The 23,513-nt window shown below is 46.3% G+C and overlaps 1 protein-coding gene across 9 annotated transcripts in view; it reads right to left on the bottom strand.

The window, feature by feature from the left end:
• PROM1 (prominin 1) overlaps positions 1–23,114 on the bottom strand; it is a 133,276-nt gene extending 110,162 nt beyond the window's left edge. For 2 of the 9 annotated variants that reach the window (XM_025437328.3, XM_049108596.1), the window contains exons 1-3: positions 22,812–23,072; positions 22,421–22,455; positions 19,438–19,548 (exon numbers count right to left, since the gene is read on the bottom strand). The gene's annotated coding sequence lies outside the window, so the exon portion shown is untranslated. Of the gene's footprint in view, positions 1–19,437; positions 19,549–22,420; positions 22,456–22,811; positions 23,073–23,095 lie in introns of those variants that run through there. The other 7 variants (XM_025437326.3, XM_025437329.3, XM_025437318.3 and 4 more) reach the window with 6 other exon arrangements.
• Positions 23,115–23,513: the final 399 nt, after the last annotated feature.

Raw genomic sequence — 23,513 nt, 5'->3', positions numbered from 1 at the left:
GGAGGTGTTCAATAAGTAAATGAATGAATGATAAACAGAACACAATATTAAGATATGTTCTGAGCAGCCTTAGGCAGACAGTGACACAGGACTTAATGATTTATTCTGTTCAATTCGGCTTGGAGTCCTAAAGCTACAGCCCTACTATCTAGCACAACTGAATTTCTCTGTCATCTGTTCCATGCAGGGCTGGAGGAGGTAATATTATTTCCATATATCCAGTCAGTCATTAGGTGCAAAAAGTAAAAATTAGGTCTCCCTTTCTGAAATGGCTTCTCATTTTTCCTGCCCAAATGAAATCTAAACACAAGGCAGTGTGGCATTCTAGCAAGAGCCAGGAGATTCATTCAGGTTCTATCACTACCTGCCAGTGTGGTCCCTGGTAAGTCAGGTAACCCCCGTGGGCTTCACATTCCTCATCAGTCCAATATCCTTGCTCAGTGACCTAATAGGGCAAGAGGCTACCATTTGGCACCCCATGGATAGGGGACATTTTCAACAACACAGGAAGGTCTACTGGATAGGGCTCATTTAAATAGTGAACCATAATAAAGGAAAAATGACAGCAGGACTGGCGTAAGAAACTTAAATTGCCACAGAAATTAGCAAGGTTATGTAGCTTTAGAAATGAAGTGTTGAGGTTAATCATTGTCAGAGTACACAACACTTGGTCATTCAACAATCCTCAATCTTTAATGAACTGTTCCTTACGAAGGACTTTTTTTTTTTTTTAACGAAAGACTTTGGATAGTCTTCTTTGAATCACTAAGATTAACACAAAATGTTAGTGAGTATATTATTCTAATTAACCTGATATCTTCTACCATGAATAACAATGCCCACCCCACCCCCACCCCCAAAGTAATGTGTTTGTATGACCAACAAACAGGGCAGCGAGTGACCCTTTAGGAAATCAGGTTTGTGTCATCTCAACATGGGCTGCCCTGCCTCCTTAAGCCTGAAATTTGTGTAAGAGACAGCTAAGGAGAGAGGGAGAAGTTAAGCAGGGGTGGGAGGTGCGGGTGGGAGTGAGCAGGGAGGGGGGCAGGGAGAGAGAAAGAGAGAGAGAGAGATTATTCCAAATCAAAATTCCACTAGTTTTGAAGGGAATGGCTTCATGCAAGCCAGGGTTCTCCCATAAATGTTTTACCTCATGCTTTCCTGTTCATCTTGCATTTTCTCCCCTTGCCCCTGGGCTTAGAAACCAAAAATAGCTTTGCTGACGTTTACCAACCAAAAGCCAAAAAACTATCCTTCTTGTACCTTCCACAACCTTCAGGTAAGATTTGTAACTCATTCATCAAGCCCATCGTGTACTAATTCAGAGACAGAGGAAGAAAAAACTTCAACCCAGTTCCGACAAAGGAGGAGAGACAGATCAGGGACCAGACCAAAGCCCAGGCCAGCACCCCAGTGCTTGGATTCTGAAGCTGGAAAGTGGGAAAACCCTATCACACTTACTGGTGGCTGGCGCGGGATGGTTTTCTATTTTCTGTGCTGGATCTGCCTTCCAGTAACGGTTTCAAATAAATGCTTCAGACCTCGGGCTGGCTTTCATCTGTGCCTTTCCCTCTGACATCATTTTTAACATGCACTAACTCACATGGGGCTTCCTAATTTGCCTTTGGTAACCGCATGGCAGGGGCGAGGGGTGGAGGGAGGGGTGGGAATGCAGCTGAAGGGCAGGGAATTACAAAGCATTCCGATACTTGATCTCATTTTCTCAAGGAGGGCGAGGTGCTTTCATCTCAATGCTTGGACTGATTCAGGAGGCAGGTAGGCAGGAAAATTTCTCAATTTCTGGTTCCATAGTTGTCAGTTTTTAAATCATATCCCTTAAAAGGCTCACCTAGGAGCTTGTAATTTATACAATGGTAAAACTTACTACTCTGCTAAGAAGTGTTTTACCCTCTGGGAACGATCCCTATTATTACTTCCTTCTAAGAATTTGCACTTATCCTCCTCTCATTATCTGAAAGCATATATTAGCCATTGGTTAGTCATTCATTCAGTAATATTGATGCAGCACCTACTATATAGGCCAGGAGCTAGAGAGGCCAATTACTCTGACCCAGAATATACTTTATGGGAAAAAAAAAAAAAAAAGGAAACTTATCAAACACTGTCTTTCCTCTACCTCTTGCCTATTTTCCTCATCATGAGATTTTAAAAAAAGAAAAAAAATGAATTCTCTTTTGCTTCATACTCTGCTACATAAGCTATAATCAGATATTTATTTTAAGCACAATAAACTGTATGCTAATTAAAACATTCACTTTTGCCAGAGCAACTAAAATGTTAAATTATAGTCCTACCCAACTTTGAGGGCATTATGCCAAGTGAAATAAGTCAGAGAAGAGAAAAACAAATACTGTATGATCTCACTTACATATGGAATCTAATAAAACCAATTCATAGAAACAGAGCTCAGATTTGCAGTGGCCAGGGATGGGTGTTGGGGGTGGGGGAAAGGGCGAAGGTGGTCAAAAGGCACAAACTTTCACTTACAAGATAAATAAGTCCTGGGGATGTGATATACAGCTTGATGACTATAGTTAACAATACTGTATTGTGTATTTGAAAGTAGCCAAGTGAATAGACCTTGAAATTTCTCATCTCAGGAAAACAAATGTTCTCAGTAAAAATAGAAAACATAAAATAAATAAAAAGTATGAAATACGGTATAAAAAATTATAGTTCCATTCAACTACTTATTCCACAGGGTGAGAAGGAACAGCAATGTTCCTGTTGTTGTATGGTAGGGGAGGCATGGGGCGTGGTGCTTGAACAGACGTAAGAAAACTGTCCTTGCTCCATTCATTCATTCACTCCCTCATACATTGCTTATCCACACATTCCACAGATACTGACTGAGCACCTTTGGTGGGCCAGACTGAGCAGAAATATGGCAGAGAATAAAACAAGGGGGGAAGGCCTTGCCCTCCCAGAGCTCACTCCCTTATAGAGAACACAGAACAGAAAAGCCACCAAATCAGGATGCCTGGGTGGCTCAGCAGTTGAGCGTCTGTCTTCGTCCCAGAGTCTTGGAATCGAGTCCCACATCAGGCTCCCTGCATGGATCCTGCTTCTCTTTCTGCCTGTGTCTCTGCCTCTCTCTCTCTGTCTCTCATGAATAAATAAATAAAGTCTTTAAAAAAAAAATGCCACCAAATCAATAACCATGTTCACTATATACCCTTGAATGAGTTACTTAACATCTGTGAACTTCAGTGTCCTCACTCACAAGACAGAAATTTTGCAAAGATAAATGAGCCAACATATGCAACATGCCTTGCACAGAGTGGGCGATAAATCACCACTATTATATCTTTCTATTTCTCTGTCAAATTCTCTCTCACTCTCTGCTCCCACTCGTCTTTTTATTTCCAATTTCATAGATTAGGAGTGTGGGACTATAGGATCCACGAGCTAAACAAGCATCCCACAGTTACTTACATGTTATGCCCCCAAGGATTTGCAAGGATCCGAGTCAGAAAAAAACATATTCGGGATGTATTCTGGCTTCTGCTCTGCAGAAGAAATTGTCTATCACTTGGAAATGACACTAGTATTTTTTGGTGGAGTGAGGGCCATGGTCTAAGGGACCTTCAGGGAATTACTGGATTCTACAGAGGTGTGTAGCTTTCATTGTATTTCTATTGACTAGGTTGCATTACAAATGTGTAAGGATAGAAGTGATATTGTAGAACACAGATAATGATGCAAATGAATGTTCTCCACGAAAGATAATTTCATTTCTACCCTGTAGAAAAGATGACCCCAAACACAGCATTTCAGTTTTCTATAGGCTGGTGACATGTTTTGCAACTACTGGCAAATACTCATTTCGACATTCCTGATTGTGTATACAAACGTCTGCTTTCCAAAGTGTCCTCTTACATAATAGTAAGATGTTATGACTGGTTCTCTCATTAGTTACTGAGTTGAGTAAAACCTTTGACATGTGTCCACTATATATTTACATGAAAGTCATGTTTTTAATTCCTTGAAAGTTATAATTTAGAAGCTCTAATGGAACTTACGATCTCTAGAGAGACAAATGGCAAATTTTAACATTAATTAATTTTGTTAATTAAACTTTGAGGGATGCCCGGGTGGCTCAGCAGTTGGGCACCTGCCTTCGGCTCAGGTCGTGATCCTAGGATCTGGGATCGAGTCCTGCATTGGGTTCCCTTCAAGGAGCCTGCTTCTCCTTCTGCCTATGTCTCTGCCTCTCTCTCTCTCAGCCTGTGTCTCTCATGAATAAATAAATACATCTTTAAAAAAATAAATAAAATAAAATATATACAATTCGAATAAATGCTGGAAAGGTGAAATTCTAAATCTTTGTATAGACTCTAATATTATAATAACAGCCCTTTCACTGGGACAGAGATGCTACAAGCAGCACACCAAAGTTCCTGCCAACTTCTCTCCCAAAGCCTCCCTACAGCAAACCCATTTAGACCAATCTTTGACCTGAGGCTCCAAGACACAGCTAGGGAGAAAAGGAAAGATTTTAAAAAGTTAGATCACAATAAACTATTTGTTGGCTGCTGGGAACACAGAATGATTTGGTTTTTAATTAATTGGTTTAAGGTTCTTAAAGATCAAGGAAAGTAGCTGGGAAGCATGCTCAAACATTTGCAAATGTGGCTCTTTGCTCCATTATCAGAATTCAAGTGGACACCTCACCCATGAAAGATGGAGGAGCAAATAGGAAAGACAGACTCTGGGGAGTGTGTGTGTGTATGTGTGTGTGTGTGTACTATGTGTGGAGATAGGATCATTCCTTCCAGTAATCTGGGTAAAATCTGGGAAAGAGTTCCAAAATAGTTTTCGCTATGAAGGAGGAAAACTTGCAAAGTGAGAAAATTGTTCTAGATCAGGATTTTTTACCCTTGGCACTCTCGACATTTTGAGCTGGATAATTCTTTGTCATGAGGTGGTTCTGGGCATGAAGGATGTTCAACAGCTCTGACTTCTACCCACCAAATATAAGTAGCACCCCCCTCCCAGCTGTGACAACCAAAAATATTTGAAACTTCGAGTTGCTTTTTTTGTTGTTGTTTTTTATTTTATTTTTTTTAAGGCATAGGAAAAATTATTGAGTTTGGGCAGAATTTTATCAGACATATTAAAGAGGGACTTCCTGGTAACAGATTTGGCCAGTGCTAAGGACTTTGCACATAAACTGAAGCATATCTGGTACCCAAACTCGACATATTCATGTTAGGTACCTGGCCCTGATAAGCCAGCTCTCATGTTAACTCCACATCACCTCCTATGACAGCCTGCCCTGGAAGAACTGCAAAGTGAGTTATTTCAGAAAAGTAATTTGCCGACTTGTATTCCTCCTGGAGACATTCACAGATGTCCCATGCTGGGTGGTGGGTGCTGGGTGCTTGTTCTGAGTACAACCTAGCCCTTGGAGAAACTGGACATCGTACTTAGAAACTTGAGCACAGAAGCATTCCAAAAAAAGAATAAGACTGTTAATGATATTTCCCATGACCTAGTGAAAAAGTTCCTGGCTGGGATCCCTGGGTGGCGCAGCGGTTTAGCGCCTGCCTTTGGCCCAGGGCGCGATCCTGGAGACCCGGGATCGAATCCCACGTCAGGCTCCCGGTGCATGGAGCCTGCTTCTCCCTCTGCCTATGTCTCTGCCTCTCTCTCTCTCTGTGTGTGACTATCATAAATAAATGAAAAAAAAAATTTAAAAAAAAGACTTTAAAAAAAAAAAAAAAGAAAAAGTTCCTGGCACATTACACGGTTTCAGTAGACCTCAGAGAAAAATAAGGGGAATAAGGTGAAGCTATTACCTCATAAGAAGGCAAATAAGTATAGTAACGGTAAGACAGTTCTGAAAGGTAGAAAACGTGTATCCAGTTGGGTGCTTGTTGCTGGCATTTTATTGGCTATCTATTACCTGTCAAGCACTGAGCCCAGTACTTTCCATACATTCCCTTATTCGATTAACCCTCCTAAGGGCGCATTGTTACCTGCATTTTCCAGAGAAGGAAACCGGCTTATCTACTGGTTTCATAATAAGAATAATAGTTACCATTTATCAGGGTAACAATTACTCTAAATATCTCATCTAGTATTTAAGATAATTGTAGGGAGCAGGTATTATCTAAGCAAATTAAACAAAAGTCGGTTGAGCATTTGTTATGTGCCAGGATAGCCCCTGGTGGTTGGGACACAGCAGCAGACAGGCCCTGCCCCCATCAAGTGTACAGTAGAGGAGCGAAGATAGACATTCACAAAAGCTTACAGGTGGGATGATTCGTTTCACAATCCCACCTTCTGCCTCCCTGCTGGAAGCTATTATGCAAGACTACAGATGGCAGCCTTCAGACCTACGACTGGAAGTAAAGACACTTCCTCAGTGAGCTTTTAATGAGCACCTAGTCTGTGCCAGGTAAGATCTGTCCTTGGAACTTAGAAACACAGAGTTGACTTCAGCCCCATCCCAATAAGAAACTCTTTGGGTGGACCTGGCCTCCTGTACACTGTAGTTGCACCACTAAACTCTATTAGATGGCAAGTAACAGTGGTAGAAGAAAAATAATTTTAAAAGAAAGTGTAATAGAAAGAACAACAAAATCCTAGATCTCTTGGAATCAACAGAACAACGATGATAAACCTGGGGAAGCAGGGCCTTGGAAAAATTGAGCTGAGGTTGGGGGATTCTAGAGCTTAACTGGCACAAAAGACAAAATTACAGACTTGTGGGAAAAAAACATTTGTATGCACCTCATTCTGCAAAACATTTCAGAAGCCACCCAACGCTAAAAATGCTAAAATGCATAAAACTGGAAAGAGGATGTACTGCTTTTAGAGGTATCTAATTTGAAGAAGTGGGGAGTGGAGGAACAAAAAAAGTAAAATTAAAGTTAAATCCTAAGGGAAAATCCCCTGGTAAGGAGCCCTATAGATGCAGAGAATACTAATAAATGTTGTAAGCATGCACTGAAGTGAAATTTAAGTTGGTAAAATTACTGAAGCTGAGTAATAGGTATCAGGGGTTCTATTTCGCACCAGTTTGAATTTTCCATTATATAAAGGTAAAAAATTAATTAGTTAATTAATTAATCAAGTCAATGGCTGAGGGAAATAGGAAGTGGCACTGGGGCCTGTCCACGAACTGCAGTGAGGTCATGATGGCTTCTGGGGGTGAGGCCGAAGGGCTGAGTTGAATGTGGGGTGAAAGACCAGTCAGCAGGCAAAAAGAAAGCTCTGTCTCATCTTGGCTATTTTCGTCACATTAGTTCTTTTTTTAAAAAATTTAAATGCAATAAATTAACATATAGTGTATTATTAGCTTCAGAGGTAGAGTTCAGGGATTTATCAATTGTGCAAAACACCCAGTGCTTGTTACATTATGTCCTCTCCCTCTTTAATGCCCAGCACCCAGTTACCCCATCACACCCTACATCCGCTCTAGCAACCCTCAGTTTGTTCCTTATGGTTAAGAGTCTCTTACGGTTTGTCTCTCTCTCTCTGATTATGTCTTGTTTTATTTATAAAAGGACAATGCAAATGCCTGGGAAGTTTAATAAGGAAGGGCCAGCTCCCTCTCTCTTAGGGACTGGAGAGTAACATGGATTCTGGAATCATGGACTGTGGAACGATCAACCCAAGTTTGAGCCTGGCTCTGGTGCACCTAACTCCACATGTCACCTTGGTTGCATTACCTAACTCCTCTGAGCCTCAGTTTCCCTCATCTGTAAAGTGGAGTTAACACTGGTAGTACCAGTGGGTTCTGAGAGCATTAAATGAGATACAGTATAGGGACAGCTGGTTCTTTCCTCCTGACCACTCCACATCTGATTATATTTAGGGCAGGACAATGCTCCTTCTTTAGACTCCACCTTGCTTTCTCCCATCTCACAGGTCTGTGGCTGACTGGATTCATTGGATACCGTGGTATCAAAAAGACACTAGAGCTACAGGTTATAGGATGGCTCTGACATCCCAACCCCAAACCCCTACCAAAAGAAGGCAGCTCTTCACTAAAACTAAACTAAAAGGTATAAGGGAGCCACGTGTTTCCACAGCCATCACCACCATGGAAAACAACCCAAATGTGTCCTACTGGCCTCCACGGCCACCAATAGAACCAGAACATGTGTTTGAAAGCAAAACCAATTTAGTGGTTTTCCTTTTGCCGGTTTTCTATCCTAATTAATGGCTCTACACAATCTCCCGAGAGAGAAATTCAACGTTACCTGTAGTTAGTATTTGCCATTTGTAGAGTTGTCCAACACATAGCCCCTTTTCTGGGTGAAACAAACACCCCTTCGTGGGGAGTACTAGTGGGCCAGTTCAACATCTCCCACCACAAAGGCCAAAAGATTATCTTTCCATTGACCTGTCATGCACTCAAAGCATGGTCCTACCCAGCCTGGCCAGCCGGCCACTTCTGCCCATGACTTTGATTCTGGAGTGTGTGATGCAGTAAATAGGGCCAATCAGACCAACAGAGGGCGGCAGTGATGGGAGTGTGGGTGGTGCCAGGTGCCAACAGCCATATCCTAACCAGGTTGTGCCCGCTGCCCTTGGTTCTGATTCTGCTCTTTCAGCCTCCTGATGAGGCCAGGAGCCAACCAATACCCTTCAGTACATTCCTTCTATGGCTAAGATTGGCCAGTTTCTTTCTGTAATGCCTGATTGATGAAAACACTACCTCTACTATCTCCTTCACCTTCACTTTGCTTTCTAACCCACATCTTTCTTTCTTTCTTCTTTCTTTTTTAACCCACATCTCTCTTGACAGTCTCACGGTAGCAGTGCTTACTCAGCCACTCTGCTTGCATATGGGAGTCTCTCCCTTTAAACAAATTGCTTAGGCCAGGACTTAGGGAAAGTGAATGAGTCCTAAGGTGCAGGATCAGATCCCGTCTTTACTTAACATAATGATTCTGTTCATCATGATGTTAGGGCATAGATACTAATTTTTAAAAATATTGCATTAAAATATTATTTATCTCAATTATTGAGCTTTTGAGCATCCCCTAATATTTTGTGCTGGTCCTTGCATAGCTGTATGCAATACTAGTCAGGACCAGAGCTTCTCATACATTTCCCTTCATTCACTAAGCAGGTTTTTTAGGGCTCTGCTCTGTAGCCGATTATACTAGACTATAAGCATGCAGAGATGATTAACACCAAGTCCAGCCCTCAAAAATGTCACCATTTCATGAGGAAACAAAGGGCATTCTGAATTCTAGGTGCACCAACAGAGGGAGAGGACAAGGTAAGAGTGGGCATGAAAATAGCAATGAATACTGAGTTCAGCCCTCAGTGGACCAGGAATAGGCTCTCATGGGCTGTAGTACTTAAGCCAATCCTTTGGAATGAGATGTTCACCAGCTGGAGAACAAGGAGAAGGACATTCTGAGTAGAGGAGTCAGCATACCCAGGTATGTTCAGATTCAGTCCATGATATCGTGGGGCAGGATGGTAATGTGCCTGGAACATCGTATTAGAGGAAATGAACAAAAAGAAATGAATCTAGAGCAGGAGACTGGATGGGGTCAGGTTGTGAAGGGGCTCATTTGCCTTGCCAAGGGATTCAGACCATCTGAAGGCAATGGGGGAACCGTTTAAGGTCCTAAAGCGGAGAAGTTATGGTGTTGTGTTGGTTTCAAGAAGGTCACTCCAGAAAGAAGAATGGGGGTGGGGGGTGGGGAGAAGGAAACCGTATGGCGCCAGAGAGAGATGCCTGGTGGGAGAGTGCCCAGGGGCGTGCTCCGGAACTGGTTTGTGAGGGCCCTGGTGTCCTATTAAGCAATCTTTCCTGTAGGATGAAGGGTTCTGGTCTTTGGAATAATCCGTTAGATCTAACACCTCGTGTTGCCTTTCTCCTTCTAAGTGCTGGTAAAAAAAAAAAAAAAAAAAAAAAAGTGCAACTGTGTAGCAACTGTCTGCAGGCCTCAATAAGGCCTCAATATCTTGTCTGCAAAATAAAGTCTCATTTACACTTAGGTCACAGTTAGGGACTCTCTGCCCTGCCCCACTTCCTCCCTCCCAAGCAGGAAATTAGGTGCTTCTTAGGCAGCCCTGACGTATTTCTGGGAGTCCCCAGCAGCGTGCTTCATCCATCCAGTCGGCCATGGGCAATCACCCACCATTCGGAGCCCCAACCCAACAGGTGCCTGGGCTCCTGCTCTGACCCTCGCAGCCCTCGGACACCGCTGAGGAAGGCCCTTCCGCTGCCCGCGCTGACAGAGTGTCCCCATGAGGGCTCATCGCGAGACACCTGGCTCCTTGCCACCTCCTGGTTTTCACGGAGCCCTCAAAACGTGGAGCTCCAGGGGTGCTGCATAGATCAGGGGAGTATGGCCTCCTCTCCAAGCTCAGCTTTAATTCGGAGCTCCAAACAGAATTGAGGGGCGCCTGGGTGGCTCAGTTGGTTAAGCATCTTCCTTTGGCTTAGGTCTTGGGATCGAGCCCTTCATTGGGCTCCCTGCTCAGCAGGGAGTCTGCTTCTCCCTCTGCCTCCCCCCTGCTTGTGCTTGCACACTCTCTCTCTCTCTCTCTAGTAAATTAAAACAAAACAAAACAAAACAAAACAAAAAAACAGATTTGACTGGTCGTAGAGGTTCCTGAGTCTTGCAAACTGTTCCACCAGTTTCGGGATCTTACCCCTCTGGTCAGAAGAGCTCAAACCCTCCAACCTCCCAGACCTCAGGCAAGGAAGAGGCTCCGGGCCACCTCCTCCACTGCCTTCCAGCCGGCTCCTGGCTTCCTGCGGTGCAGCACGAACTGTCGGGCAGACCTCAGCCCAGGTTGGCAGCCCTGGAAGGCCCACATCCTGCAGATTCCTCCCCAAGGCTCACCGCCCACTGCTCTGTTACACACCCCGGAAGCATTAGGTTCCCACCAACTGTAACCTCTGTAAGGGCCGAGGTCTTCATCTGCTTTGTTCGCTCAAGTATCTCATGAGCAGAAAGCTGTGCCTGGCACAGAGTAGGAGCTCAATAAATATGCCTCGATTGAAAGCACATGGTGGAAGTACCCTAACCTAGGTTCCAGTCTGCTCTGCCACACGCTGGCTGAGGCACCGGAGACTACTCACTCTTGCTATCCAAACGAAATTTCCTCATTGGAAATGGGCCTGACAGTGCTTAGAGATTCCTCAGGTGTGTTGGAAATAAGGGGAGGGCTATACCCATAAATTAATACACAAAGAGAATTCAATAGAGAGTGCTTAGTGCCTAACAGGTGCTAAACTGTTTTCCTTCTTTCTTCGCTCTCTTTCCTACCCTTTCCTACCCTCCTACCCTATCTCCTACAAATAGTTATTGGATATTTCCTACATGGGCCAGGTATTGCCCCAAGTACATGGCAGGAATCAAGACAGAAGAGGTTCAAAGCGTACTGTCTAGTTACTGAGACACACAGGGAAATCCGGGCACAAAGCAATCAAGAGGATCATTTCAGATGATTAAGAACGACGGAGAGAATCAAACTGCATGGCGCAACTGACCAAGGAGTCGAAGGGGAGTGGTTGTCTGAAAGCATGTCCAGATTTGAACTTCAGTGGAAATCTCTTTCGCCCTGGGCCGGTGGGCCAATGCTCCATGCTCACTGGGGCCAGGAGCTGGGAGTGCTGACCTGACCCTCCCTCTGGCCAGATACACAGACTTATAGCTACCTCGTGCCGTGGGGCCCCCACATCCTCATCCAAGAGAGCAATCTCTGAGATTCTTCCCACAGTCTGACAGTTTGTGATTCATTGTTCTCCCCAAGTTCAGTACATTGTCTGAGTCACTTTGTGTGATTTGTAGGGAGCTCAGTATTTTCATTTAAGAGAAGACCATTGAATTACTTGTTAATACACAGGCTGTCCTGCCGCCTGGCAGCCTCCGTAGGCAGTCCATCCCGTGTTTTAAACTGAAGCCAGGAACCCCGGGGTGTTACTCCCTGTTAGTGCCTGGATGTCATTAAGAGGTTTGTACGAGCTTATCCTCAGCTTTCTGGCTTCACTTCCTCTTGAGTCAGCTTGCATTCTGGTCCAGCTTTCTAGACACCCCTCAGAGCACCCCACATTAGACGTGACTTTGATCTTGGTGCTTCAAAGACACTTTGAGTAACCTGCACGCAGGGAGCCACTGCTCTGCGGTGCAGGCCCTAGAAGCCCGTTTGATGTGACAAGTGTGTTCCCTGCAGGATCAGTTCTAGGTGAAAATGTGAAGTAGGTATGGGAGGAAGACTGTGGGCTTTGGAACTGCACAGACTATGTGTGTGGCGTGTGGTGTGGTTTGGGCATGTCATCTGATATCTCAGAATTTGTTTTACCGTGGACAAAATGGGAATAATAACGCTTGTTTTACGGTTATTACGAGGGTTTTGTGAAAGGACACGGTTGGTGCTCATAAATACTTCCTCTGGGCCTCTTCTTGGAGGCTGCATCTCCATGTTTTTCTTGGGATGCTCTGCTGCTCCTCTGTTTTTTCCACCCTTCACCCCAGATTTGCAGTCTCTATCTCTTCCTCTTTCTCCTTCTGTCCAGCATGACCCCCCCACACACACATCCTCGAGGCATTCAGACACTTGGGGAGCATCTCTTTCCCTCTGGTGATACCCTCTGTTAAAGAGCTAGACCAGTAATCTGGGTTAATTTTCCCACAATTAACTTGCTTGGGCTTCAGACCTTCTCATCCTGACCTCATTAGGTCCTCATGACACCCTGCTGTGTGACCCTGGCTGCCCAGTGAGGCCTGGCTGTGGTTGGGGGCCCAGGAGCCCAAGTGTGGCTAGCACCTGGTGGGCGCAATCTCTCCCCTTCTGCCTGCCTCACCCCCCCATCACTGCCATTTTCTGGGGCCCCTGAGGATTGTCTACACCCTTTAAGGTATCTGGGGACTAGAGGGTGCCTCTGTCTTTGATGTCACCCTCTGTTGAAGGGACCACAAGCTAGCATTGCCCATATTTCTCTTGAGGACAATTGGGGGAAATGTTCCTTTTGTTTTTACCCATCACTACCCCTCTCTGGAGATGACAGACACAAGGCCCCAGGATATTGGGTAAGACCAGACAATGAGGAGGATCATAGAACAACATCCCAATCTCCATTTGGGACTGCTGCCTGCCCATCTCGTCTCCCATCAGACCCAACCCCAAGCTCAAGTTACCTCCTAGACAGGGGTGGGTCTTGACCTTCCAGTTGTTACCTACAGGAACGTGTCCATCACCTCACCAGCCAGCCTGCACTCATCACATCCCAGCCCTGCAAATGCCCCCACCTTATAGAGGAGGACATGGACTCTAAGAAATTGCATATTCGGCCTTTTACATCAGAGGGGGTCAATGCCGGCATTCTGGAGGCCGTCCCCTGGGTATTTACCACCCGCCTGGATCCCTCCGTGCTGTAATTTCCTGGTCTGCAAGTCGTGGCTAATGCTGATATGGCATTAGATGGTGAGAATTCAGTGAGTTAATACACACAAAGAGCTTGCAAGGGGCTGACATATATTATTACTCAGCAAGTATTTACTGACCACCTGCCATGTGCTGGCTGTGTCTTCCCTGACATCACGGTGTCAGTTGGTGGGGGTGGGGGTGTGAGTGATTAAATCTCAGGTCTCTCTGACTCAGAACCACTGCTCTGCCCCAGACAGATGTGACTCCATCTTTTCAGGCAAGAGAAAGGAAAGAAGACTTAAAGCACACCAAGTCTGCCCTCCCTCCTCTTAGAGTTAACACTGAACTCGGGCTCAGCTACCCCTGTTTCTCAGATGTGGTTTAAAGAATCCCTGGGCCTCTGCCTTCAGAGCCAACCAGAGGCCGTGGAGACTAACATTGTAGCAGAACCATTCCTGGCAGTAAGGAGAACTGGGGAAGTGATCCCTCCTGGGTGTCCTATGTCCTGGGCACCCTTGTTGCTCAGGATAGGTTAGAGTAAGTGAGGAGAGGGCTCCCAGGCAGCACCTGGCCCACTGATCCTCCAACTCTGGCCCCCCGTCGCTGAGAGCTGGGCCTGGCTTCTCCCACTAAACCCACTATAACCTGAATAAACCTGCCTTAACACCCCCCAGGGTTCCAGGCTCAATACCCACTTATATCTGCCTCCAAAATACCCTACATGGTGATGGCAGCCAGTTTCCCAAGGGATGCTGGAAACATTGCCCAGCAAAGGCCTGCAGAGCTTCCGTTGCGGTGCCCTGCCCTCCTTTCCCAAACAGCACCCCTCCACGTCTCCCCCAGCTCCGCTGTCCACGAATGCCCCCTCACAGAGTCTTGGTGTTGGTGCAGAAACAGCAGGATTCAGGAGCCAAGAGCTAGAGAAATTAATAGAAGATGGGTACCAAGGGTTCTGGATTCCTCCATTCAGGGGTCTTTCCTTCAGGCTCACAGTAGGGAAGGGAATATTGGGGAAAGACCACCTTGGGCCCCTTCATCGTGCAATGGGGAGCAGCATGGGGATGGACAGGTGTGGGGCTTGGGCCTGCTGGCTCCATGACCCGGCACAAGTGATTTGCCTTCTCTGAGCCTCAATTTCTGCTCCACACCACAGAGCAGGAATGTACATCTTACAAAGCTAGCCCCCCATCAAAGCCTATTTATGCTTTCATTTCCAGAAGCCCTCTCTGGAAGAACTTCTGGTCTGGGAGCGTGGTTTTCTGCCTGTGACCCACGGGACCCTCGAGTGTGCATGGATGTTGCCCAGACTCCCAAGGCCCATTTCAAGGACATCAAACACCCGGATGTCAGTGACATGGGTCAGGTTTCTGAATACGATTCCCGCTTAAGAAAAAGCATTCTATTCTCTACCCCAACTTGACATTTGAAAAAGGCCGGCCAAAGAGAAGCCCTGGTCTTGGTGAGTATTCAAGAAGCATGCAAAAAAAAAAAAAAAAAAAAAAAAAAAAGCATGCAAATAATAAGGATGTAGCCCAGACTGCTCTTTGTCCACCAGTATCCATTCTCTTCTTCTTCCACCCGGAGAAGCTGAACTAAGCCACAGTGTGGCCTCCTCAAAAATACATTTCCCAGCCATCCATGGAGCTGGCATACCCACAGGACTAACTCTGATCAAGCAGAGTTATGCAGGAATCATGTGTGCAACCTCGGGGAAAAGGTCCTTGGAGAGGGTATTACTCAGGGTTTTCTAGAGAAACAGAATCAATAGACTCTCTCTTTGGAGGGGTATTAGCAGGAATTGGCTCACGTGGTAGTGGAGGCTGAGAAGTCTCACGATCTGCTGCCTGCAAGCTGCAACCCCAGGGCGGCCGGTGGTGTAGTTCTGGCTGAGTCTCAAGGCCTGAGAACCCGGGAGGCCGATAATGCAAATCCCAGTCCAAGGGCAGAAAAAGATGAAATGAAATGTCCCAGCTCAAGCAGGAAAAAAAAGGAAGAGAATCCCTCCTTCCTGGGCCTTTTGTTCCATTCAGGCCCTTGACGGATGGGCCAATGCTTAACCACACTGAGAAGGGCAGTTTCCTTTACTGAGTACACTTATTCAAAGGCTAACCTCATTTGGAAACCTCTCACAGACACACCTAGAAACAATATTTAATCTGGGCACCTGTGGCTAGTCAGGGTGACAATAAAATGGGCCACCACAGAGGGAGAAGTTGCCTCCTTCATTTCTTCCTTCTACCTGCTGGCCAGAATTTACACTGATGGCTGGAATCCAGCAGCCATCGTGGGCCATGAGGTGACCTTGAAAATAGAAGCCGCGCTTAGCCTAAAAGCAACATGGAAGGAACAGGGGAGCCCCACTCCAGCCCTGCCCTGGTTTCCCTCTGCCTCTGGGATCATGACTGACAAATAAAGGATTAAGTTACTAATATTTTAGTTTCCTCTGTTACTTGTAGCCAAACTTCCTCATAACTAATAAAATGCAAACATACCACACGCAGTGGAAGATGGCGAGTTCTGTGGGCTTCTTGATTTGCCATTCACTTCTACCTTTATTCGTCTAGTGTGTTTGAACTTACACTCTCCCCCTAGCCACAGATCTCATTCAGGAAAGGTCCAGTTGCTGCACACTTGTTACAGAGAGCCAGAGGCTGAGAAGAAGGGGGGAGAATTCCAAACCCAGAGCTCAACGAACCCTTTCTTCCCCTTCCTTCGTTGGTCATTTCACTTAGCCAATGCTGGCGGAGTCTGTGTCAGATGCTACTTGGGTATCTTACCTAGTTCTCACTAATGACACAATGATGCAGGTGTCATCCCCGTTCTCCAGAGGAGGAAGCAGGTTTTGAGAGGTCAGGAGATGGCCGAGTGAGAATTAGTCTGCTTCCCTTGATCCTGAACTGATTATTTTTTTGGATCATCAAGTGCATATCTGTTTGACCAGCAGGAACTCATCTCAGGAATTCCACCAGATTTACTCTGACAAGACAAGGCAATGGACTAGTCTGAAAAGTGCCCCCTTTCCAGACCAAGATGGTTAGACAGTGGGGTTGGTCAATCAGTGAAGCCCTGGCTATTGTGTGCATACTATGTGCCATGCACTGTTCTTGCAGTTGGTCATCATCGATGTGATGTTTATGGGACACCTGTTGCTCTAAAGTGTGAACTTCCCACTTCTGGACAAAGGCCACGGTGCCCTGGCACAGTGTTGTGGTTCAGAAAGAAACCACCAGTCAGGGGCTCAGAGAGCTGAGTCTGGCTCCATGTCTACCGCCTGTGCATTATGTATGTTCAGATAAGTGGGTTAAGAGTTCGGGGCTTCTGCTTCTTCTTTCACGGCCGCTGAGAGTTTCTCCACCTTTGCTTGTGCTCCTTTTGAGCGTTCCTTCATCTAGAGTTGGCTAATGCTCATCAAAGCAGTGCTATTTAGGGTTGTCTAGGAAATTATACTCTCGGTGGAAATTCAGGAGCCTTCCGTTAGGCCTCCAAAATAATTCACATAAATAAATATGAGGCTTCAGTTGCAGTTTCTTTTTATAAAAGAGAGGAAACATTTGAGAAGGAACGGTTATTATAGTTGAAATAGTCATGGTTATCATGTTTTAATGTCCTCTTTGAACTTTTTCTTTGGGGAACCTCTCCGAGAAGCAGTCTCATTGAAATGTGTTTCCAAAACTTCTTCGGTGGTAAGAATCACTTGGGATTCCTGATGAAACTGAAAAATACACAGAACAAGGATCGCAAGTTGATCTTGGAGTTGAGATTCTGCAGGTTGGCGCGAGGCCAGGAATCAGCAATGGAAAGAAGTGCCCAGGGCCTGGAAGTTTCTTGAGGTTAGATGAATTCAGGGAGCACTTGCTGGGCAAGTAATCTGAAAAGACACTCAATGTTGGATGCTCTCTTTTTAATGCTGAAACAATAGAAGACCAGAAAAATGAAATGGCTTATTCATGAGCCATCAAGAGCTGGGCCTACAAAGCCAAGACTTGAAGTTCTGAGGCTACAAGACTGTTGTAGAGAAAGTTGAACCCTGATCTTCCTGTTGATTAGCTGTGTGTGATCTTGGGCGAGTTTCCTATTCAACTCACAAAGTTTTACTTATCAAGCGTCCATACGTACAATGTGCCAGATCACGTGCCTGGCTTAAGTGCTGATGGGTGAACAAGAGAGAAGCCAACCTGCCCTGGGGTGTTCCGAGCCCAGAGGGGAGACCAACAAAGAGCAGGGACACTCAAAGGTGAAGACTGCAGCTGAAGTGGAGGGGGACCCCGCAGAGGTACCCCACCCACCTGGCTTGGTCTGAGGGGACAGGATAGGCTTCCCTGGGAAAAGGTGGTCAAGGGCTCAGAGGATGACGAGGATTGCGCCAGGTGAGCAAGTGTGAAGAGGGTACTGCAGGTACCAGGAGAGACACAAAAAGGCCAGGTAAGTGCCTGAACCCGGGCCTCTTGAGGAGTCCAAGAGACAAGTCCAGAGGGGATGAGCATCCAGGGAACTGGGGAGTGAGGCTGGCATAGACTACTCAGGATCTCATCTGCACACACGTGCTCTATCCTAAAGGCAAAGGGAAATCATTCAAAATTCCAGACGGTCCTAGTGTCATCAGGTTTTTGAGGCACGTTCCTGAGCCCCTGAATCTTTATCTATAAATGCAGGGTCAATACTTGCCCCCCTCCCGCCCCCGCCACTTTCCCTTTTTTCCACCTGTGGGCTAATTCTCCACTCCAGGGCCAGAGCAAAGCTTCCACAATGGAAGCCAGATCCCACCACTCCTTCACTCAAAAGTCCTTGGTGATCCCCATCTCAGCCCGCACCCAGAACCGTGTCCGAAGTGCCCAGCATGGCCTATGATCTTCTGCCCCCACCTGACCTCCCTGCTGCTTCCCCTCAGGCAGTAAAATGATTGTGACCTCTGCCTGGGGGCTCGGCCCTAGACACCCACACGGTTCCCAGGCTTCCCCGAGCACACCCTTCTTCAGGGCCCCTTCACCTGCTGTCTCATATATCCATGTGTGCAATTCTTTCTTGTGTGCTCCCCCGATTAGAGGGCGGAGGCAGGCTTAGTATCTGTTTGCTGCCATCTCCCACAGTCTGTCCAGCACAGAGCTACCACCCCATGGTATTTGTGGGCAAGTGATGAAACAATACTGATCTCGCGTGGTAAATGAGAAGCTTGATAATAGAATTACTGTGCACAAAGCGCTGGGTACAGTAAGTACTTAGCAAGTGGAAGCTTCCCTGTGCCTTTCCAGCCCATTCCCTCTCCTTCCAGACTCCCAGTTAGAAGTCCTTCCCAGGGCACCATTCACTCCTGGGCCCCGGTTGTCCCTAGGCTCTCTGCACTGCCTGCCAGCATGAGGTTCTGTCCCTGACTGCCCTGCCCATTGCGCTGCCTGGTGCTGGCTTGGCTGTGTCCCTAGAGGAAGAGAGAGGGTGTGCCACAGTTAGAACACACAGAGGCTGGGGGGTTTGGAGGTTGGTGACTCAAAACTACTCATTGTCCTGCTGCCCCTGGACCCTGTGTGGTCAGAGCCTGGGTGTGGCCGTCAGGCCTGGGTGGCATCAGATGCATGCCAGGGCATGTAATGAATCGGGACCATTTTGCAGGCACAGAAAAAGCAAAGCCTTTCCTTAAGCCTTGACTGATGGCTTCTTTTCTATTGACCCTGACACAAATAGCCTGTGACCCCAGCACTGTGACTTGGGACCACATGCAGAAAGCTGCCCTCCCCAACCTAATGGCGAGGATCACAGAGATGGCAGTGCAGTCTGCAGTGGGGAGTCCCAGGCAGTGTCCTGGGAAGGATCTCCCCTCCTCGCTTCTTGCTCAGAACTCACAGGGGTGTAAATAAATACATGGAGGCCTGTGAAAGCCTCTTCAAGAAAGCAGAGCGGTAGGCTGCCAGGGGGGCCTTGAAAACCAGCTATTTCAGGAGCGTTGACCCGGGGGGCTCCAGGCTGGCTAAGGAGTTTGGTATGGGCACTAAACTGGTCTGCAAGGTGTTGTGGGTGTCTGTGTTTCTGTGAAGAGAGGGTTCATTGCTTTTTTAGATTCTCAGAACCCACCTGTATAAACGTCCAGCCTGGAGGTAAGAAGTAACTCACGTATGATCATAGCGTGGATGATAGCTCAGCCTCCTGTCGCCCCCAGGACCTCCATCTGCCAGGTCACCAGCACTGTTTAGGACAAAACAAGTGTTCAGATAAATAACAGCAAACACAGAAACAGGAAAAACCAAGCTTAAAAAAAACAAGCAGAGCAGACGGAAATACACTGACATGTTAGCCTTGGTTGTCTCAGGGAGCGGTGGGACAAGAGCCTTTTTCTTCCCTATTTCTTTTTTGTATTTTTCCAGATTGTCTATTAAAGAAACACGTGGTCCTTTATCATTAAGAGAAGAAAGTTTTCTTTGAAGGGAAAAACAATCACTGTAATTGTATAAAAGTATCTCTACTCAAGACTTCTTTACATATTTTTTAGGTTCTTAAAGGTTTTCTTTTTTTATTGCTCAAGTTTATAGGTGATATATTTTGGTAACCAACTTTTTTTGGGGAAAAAAGCATGAAAGTTTAAAAATGCATTGCCATCCATTCTGGAAGTAGTTTGAGAAGTTCGTGGAAATGCTTTAAAGGACAATTGTCATGTTCTGGTAAGTTCCAATAAACAGCAGAGTACATTATTTGGAAACATGCTTTCTTATGGATAGTTTTTTTAAAGTTTCATTTAATCAACTATTAAGTCTTATTTCTTCAGGGACGGAGCTAAGTTTGCCCCAAGACACCACTCCAAGGCAACTCTTATTTTTCTATTCTTAGCTTCAATGGGGGTTTTAAAAATATCCATTTTAAATGGTGGCTTCAGCTCATGAGCCCGATGTGCTAGCTAGTGAACTTGGTAATTATAGGATTTCCTAGAATAAATTTAATTGGCAAACAAATTCTTACAATCAGCTGTTATTGTTGCTATAAATAGCTCTCTTGCCTTTTCAAGCCCTGGGTGAGTTACACTAGCTGTTCTGGCCTCTGGAAAAATGTAAATTAGACGTCATCAATTTATGGGACCTCATTGTAGCCAATTGTTTTGATTTGTCTGGGGCAGGTGTCTATGTGATTCACAGTCCCCTTGCACAAAAAGAATACAACATAAAGTTATTTTCGTCCCTGTGAAAAAAGGATGTACTGTTTTTATTTACTTTTTGGTGTATTATAATCAGGGCCATAAATCCATGCCTATTTGTGTCTAGTGATGTCATCTTCTATGAAGTTAAAAGGATTAAAATGATTTAACTGAATATAAGCCATTTTGTCTTTAAGTAAGTAAAGACTTTATTTACTTGACTATATTTTTTATTTTTTAAAAGAACCTTTATTTTATTTTTTTAAGATTTTATTTATTGATTGATGAAAGACACAGCTAGAGAGAGAGAGAGAGAGAGAGTCAAGATCCCCGCAGGGACCCTGATGTGGGGCTCGATCCCCAGCTCTGGAATCACGACTTGACTCAAAGGCAAATGCTCAACCACTAGGCCACCCACATGCCCATATTTACCTGACTTTATTTTATTTTTTTATTTTTATAAAGGTTAGAGACACTTTTTTTTTTTTTTTTTAAATTCATGAGAGACCACAAAGAGAGAGGCAGAGACACAGGCAGAGGGAGAGGCAGGCTCCACGCAGGGAGCCTGACGTGAGACTCGATCCCGGGTCTCCAGGATCACGCCCTGGGCTGAAGGCTGTGCTAAACCGCTGAGCCACCCAGGCTGCCCTTACCTGACTTTAAACCCTGGTTCTGTATCTTACTAGCTATGTGAGCTGGGGTAACTCACACATCTCTGACCCTCATTATGAGGCAGATGGTAATATATCTATGCAGTAACACTGCTGTGTTTTGGAAATAAGGAATTTGGAAAATAAAGTATGTGGTGGCATTTATTGCTACAGTGTGTATTTAAATTTACTTCCTTTCCCCCAGCTGATTCTCTGAGAATAATGTCAATTTTATTCAATTAAGCAAATATTAATTGAGCACTTACAGGGCAAGTATGAGAGATACCTTCACTCCGTTCATAGCTCTCAGGACCCGGTTGTCTTACAAGGAGGACAGAGACCTGCTGTGTCCTAATTACTCCAGACTGTGAACACTGCTTTAATTGCAATATAAAGAGCGAGCTCTGGGTTCTAAGGGAAAGGAATACTCATTCATGCTACCTGGTGTGATTTTACAACAAGCTCCGAGAGCCTCGAGCTAGTTCTTGAAGGGTGAATAGTTCTGGCCTGAAGGAGGAACCAGGTTTTGGAAAGCAGAGAACAGGGAAAGACCATGGTGAGTCACCAAAGCAGGAGCAAAGGCAGGGCTGGGGAAACGTGTGTGGTGTGGAGGGGGGCGCCCTGCGAGGCTGGGTCTCCTCAGGGCAGATGGTCAAGGAGTGGGCAGACAGGGGCAAACAGCCTCAGTGGAAAGGACGGCGTTATGAGAATTGCCTCTGCCATGTTCCCGCCCCTTGCAGCGGCCCCATACTCCCTAAAACCAAGTCTTGGAACTCTAGTAGAATCTCAGCAGACATTTATCGCTTTTAGTCATTGACTCAGCAAGGATTTATTGAGTATTGACTATGTGCCAAGCCCTGCCTGAGGCCCTTGGGAGTCAATGGGGAGCAAACACACAGTTCTTGCCTTCGGGGGGTTTCCATTCTATCAGGGCAAAGGGACAGTAATCAGATAAACCAATACACGCCTTGTAGAATATGATTTTAGGCATGTAGTGCTGTGAAGTAAGAGAAGGTGTAGGGAGAGACAGGAGTTGTTGTTTTCCATGGGGTGGTCGGGGACGTCTCTCTGAGGGGATATGTGAGCAGAGACCCAAGTGAGGATCTGTGGGAAGAGAGTTTCTGGGAGAAGTTATAGCAGGTTCGAAGGCCTGGATGTGGAGCTCCTTCATGTGCTAATGGAACAGTAAGGAGCTTGGGTGAGTCCAGTGCAGTGCTAGAAAATGGGGCCAGAGAGGCTTGAAGACACGGACGAAGGTTTCTAAGTGCAGACTCTAACTCACCCCGGATCTGCTCTGACCCTCTGAGCTTGGTCCTCCTGGAATTTGAAGCCTTGAATTTGAAGTTCTGTCTGCCCCTGCTGGCTTCCTCTGCCCTACCAGGAACCCCGGACCGACCCAGACGTGGCCATAGCACATGGCCCTGGACACCCATCTTGGGAAGGGAAATCCATGGAAAAGGGTGCCTCCCCCACTGGGGTCCTCATCAAATTCTCACCTTGGTTATCTGGGGTTGGCAGCAGGGGAGAGGTTGTCCACCACGGGAGGGCCATGTTAGTCTCTCCTCTGAGACTCGCCTCTCCTTCCAGGGTCTCCCTGCTGTCATCATACCCCTGATGTCCAAGGCCCTGCCCATTCTCCATGCTCTCTAACCAGCCCCAAACACAGAATTTACCTTCAATTTGTCCCACCGCAGCTGAGACTGGGCTGGACTCTTTAGCAAGATTTTATGAGGAGTCTTGGGAGTACCCAAGAGACATGAACAGAATAACTGACAATGGCCACCAATGTGACTGCTTCCAGAACCCTCAAGGCCACCCACGCTGTCCCCTGCCTGGCCTGGCCTCTTCCTGGGCAACCGTCGCCACCCTCCAGCACAGGCACCTCTCCTTCCTACCCCCAGGATCCAAGTCCCCACAGAGGGCCCCACAGAGAAGAAGGTGGCAGGCAGCTCCTCACCAGTTTAAGGCCCGCCTTCCAAGCTACTTCCTATCCCAGCATCCCTCTCTTCCCACCTGACTGACAACGAGAATGTCCACTCTCACCTGGGAGACCCTGCCCACCACCTCCAGGACCTTGCAGCCCCAGCTTAGCCACATTGGAGCACTGGGAGCACTGTCCCTTCAGTGTCATTCAAAGTCTCAGAAACTCCTGCAGGAGGGTTCCTCACAGCCCTACCTGGCACACCTGGACTCTGTCCATCCCTGAGCTGCTTGGGGCAGGAAGTCCCACCTGGTCATCTCTGCCCCCCAGCCCAGCATGGGGGGAGCCAGGGAGCCTGGCAGGGTTACCTTTTTTCCCCACACTCCACCTGTGAGGCTCAGCCCTCCATGAGCAGAATCTGGGTCTTTGGCCCAAGGGTTGTGCCGTGTTCCCT

The sequence above is a fragment of the Canis lupus genome, chromosome 3 (genome assembly GCF_003254725.2).
Source record: "Canis lupus dingo isolate Sandy chromosome 3, ASM325472v2, whole genome shotgun sequence".
Lineage (NCBI taxonomy): Eukaryota > Metazoa > Chordata > Mammalia > Carnivora > Canidae > Canis > Canis lupus.
The sequence above is the reverse complement of the archived record's forward strand: the minus strand, read 5'-3'. Positions and strand labels throughout refer to the sequence as shown.